The sequence below is a fragment of the Vigna radiata genome, chromosome 10 (assembly GCF_000741045.1).
Source record: "Vigna radiata var. radiata cultivar VC1973A chromosome 10, Vradiata_ver6, whole genome shotgun sequence".
Lineage (NCBI taxonomy): Eukaryota > Viridiplantae > Streptophyta > Magnoliopsida > Fabales > Fabaceae > Vigna > Vigna radiata.
The window spans coordinates 20,384,861-20,388,346 of NC_028360.1; positions in this window are offsets into that span (position 1 = coordinate 20,384,861).

Consider the following 3,486-nt stretch of genomic DNA (forward strand, 5'->3'; position numbering starts at 1 on the left):
TTTGCTTTGATGGGTAGGAATCAATTTTGCATTTGAATGACAGAGTAGCAGTGGGATTGGAAAGAGCCATTGAAAATGGATTATGCTAATGCAAACTGCCAACCATTATAACTGTTGGAACAAAAAATTCACTGTAACGAACATTCATAATTAATTTTGAATTAACGAAACTTTATGATAATTAATGAAATACACATGTGGAGCTGAAATGGCCCAAATAAGTGGCTGACATATTTAGGAATCGGGAGCTACTCCCTCCACCTCTCCATTTTCTCCCTCTACCTCCCCAGCACCTCCCCAATTATTTGCTTTTTCTTTTTATTACAAAAATATCCTCCTTCAAAAAGTTTCTCTATCCTAACATGTCGCCATAGTTGAACTAGCACAAAAGTATAAACTGTGGGATCAGTAAATTTGCCAGAATAAAGAAAATTGGAAAAAGTTTAAGTTTTCATATCTCTCCCTGCAATGCATCCAAACTAGCTCATCTTTCAGGGGTTCCTATGGAGACAAAAGTTGTTACTGTTCCAGACCTTTAACAAAACTCAACGTGAATTCAAATAATTTTTGCTTTTTTCTTTTTTTGCTATAATTAATTTAGTGTTATATTTCATCTTCGCTCCATCATAATTTAACTACAATTATTTTTCAACTGTTAGAAGTCAAAAAATATCAGAGATAAAACTTATGTGCTGTCGTGATAGGGAAAGGTGGAGGGAGGAAAAATAAAAAGATAAAAAGGTTAAAAAAGTAAATAACAAAAGATATTTTTATAATAAAATAAAAAAATAGAAAATTGGGGGGTGGGGGAGGTGTAGGGAGTAACGCCCTTAGGAATCTATTCCACATAAACCGATGGGCCGAATCTAGCCGAATCAATGGCCCAAACCAAACCATTCAACCCAAATTTCTGGCCATTCTTCCTGCGCCCCTTTTTTCTTTCTGCACCCCAATAAAATGTAATATTTCTATTTTATTTTTAATAAAATATATTAAAAAACTTAAATTTACTTTTATTCTTACTTTTTTTATGTAGAAATATTGCACCTCCCTTTACTGTTTCCTTTATTCTGGCCATTTCCTCCTTTACCATCATCAACATTGGAATGACCAATGCAAAAAGAGAAAATGGTGAAAATAATTAGTAAAATTAAAAATTTTAATATATTTTATTAAAAAATAAAATGGAGATACTACACTATTACGGGGATGCATAAAGATTAAGAAATGGCCCAAATTTCATGGTTCCAACATTTTCACTCTCCCCTTCCCAGACAACAAGCTTATGAAGAGTACAAGTGACACGTCCAAAGATTTTTCTGTAAAAATATTGCTTTAAATGGTCTATTCCTAATTTATTTATTTTTTATTTTATTTAAACTTATATTTTAACTCGTGAGAAATTAAAAAAAAATATGTCAAATGTTTATCATATATTACATATTGGTTATGTCTTTGGAAATAGATTTTTTGAAATTGTAATAAAAAATGGATTATATATAAATATTTAGGAAAAAAAAGAAAAAAAATGTGATGTGTGGATAATGAACTAGATATTAAAATTCAATGGTTTAATGAAACATTTCCTTTCTGCTTAACGAGAAATTTTATTTAAAAGTAGTGTGATTAATTGTATTCAGTCACAATTGAAGTAAAATGGTATCGAGTTTATTTATTTTATTTTTGAAAAAGATATGTCCCCCCTTCCACAACCTCGTCCGAAAATGGAATATATATTTTTTAATTTAAAAATGTATGAATATAATATTTTAATTAAATTTGATATATCTTATTAATATTTGTGTTGTTTATCTTATTTAATTCATTTTTGTTTTAATATAAATTAGAAAATAAGATTGATACATAAAAATTAACATAATTAAATAAAATATTTATATTAATTTATTTTTTAAATTTAAAAATTAAAACATGTCAAAATTTAAAATAAATTTCAGTTTCAAATTAATTTAACTGTCTAAAATATATTTAATTCTTATTAAATATACTATTGATATGAATGTTTATTTATAGTCACTAAGAAGGCGATTATTACAAAATCTATTTATTAATAACTAAATATCAGATATTAACTAAAATTTCAATTTAATAACCAAACCACGATTTCTTTGAGTAATAGCACGCCTATATATTCCGACTAGATAGACTATAGATATAAATGATTAAGGCTGGGATGAAATTAAATAGTCCATTCCTATGTTTTTTTATGTAATTTTTTATCATCTATAAACGAGTTATTATGTCTACAACTAAATTTATTAAATGAAGCCCCATTAACCAAAAAGGCAAAATATACCTTAAAAAACCGAAAGGAAACCACTAAATAACATTTTGATAAAGTTTTAAAATTTAATTTTTTTTTTATAAATAATCCCACATAAACCGGGAAAAATCATTTAATGACTTTTGAAAAATCATTTTAAAATCAAAATCGTAACTCTTATGAAAAATCATTTAGTGACGTGGTGGTACGGTGATATAAAGTGAGCGAATTCGAAACGCTGAAATTTTTGCAAACACATTTGACACTCGAGAACCTAGTCGGAACATCTTGCTCGTCATAATGTGGTCGAAAGTCCTCCTAATGTTGAAGGTCCTCCTAAGTGGTTGAAGTCGAAGGTTCTCCTAATGTAGTTGATGTTAGCCTTATACAGAAAAGAGTTTACATTTTTAATATTATATTATTTAATATTATACCTTTCCCATTTATTTTATTACTTTTTAGTTAATATTATAAAGCAGTTAATATTATGAAAGTGGTCCATTTTTAAAATAAAAGAATTGTTTTTAAAACGTGTGTGGGTGTGCCCATGATTCCCACAACAATCTCTTCTAACGTTAAATACTCTGTGATGGTTTTTGGAGTAATACAGAATACAGAAAATTTCATATCACGTCACTGAGCCTACTCTTTCCTTCGTATACATCAGCATCGTGTTTTAAGAGCAAGGGTTCAGAAACCAGAAATTAGGCAAGTATACAACAATGGCTGGAGGTTGGTCTTTCTGCTTCCGCTTTTCATTCTTGTAAATTTGAATATGATTAAATGTGTTTATTTGATATATTTGGATTTATTGAATTTTTGTACAAACATGTTTTTACATTTATTTCACAAAAAAGATGTGCTTATTTGATATATTTGGATTTATTGAATCTTTGTACGGACATGTTTTTACAGTCGAATTTATTGAATCTTTGTACGAACATGTTTTTACAGTCGAAGGTCCTCCTAATGTGGTCGAAGGTCCGTTCTGAATGGTATGTAGATTTCTTGATTCTCTTTGCAAAATCAAGAAAGTCTTTGTGCAAAACTTTATATTGGATTATGCCTTCAATTTAGCTTCCTTGTCCTCATTTTTACTTTTCAGATCACTTGTTATACTTTTAAGATGTTTTCTACTTTCTGCTTGTTTTAGAATGGGAAGGATATATGTTCAGGGTAGTGCATCTTTTGTACAGATGGAGGGT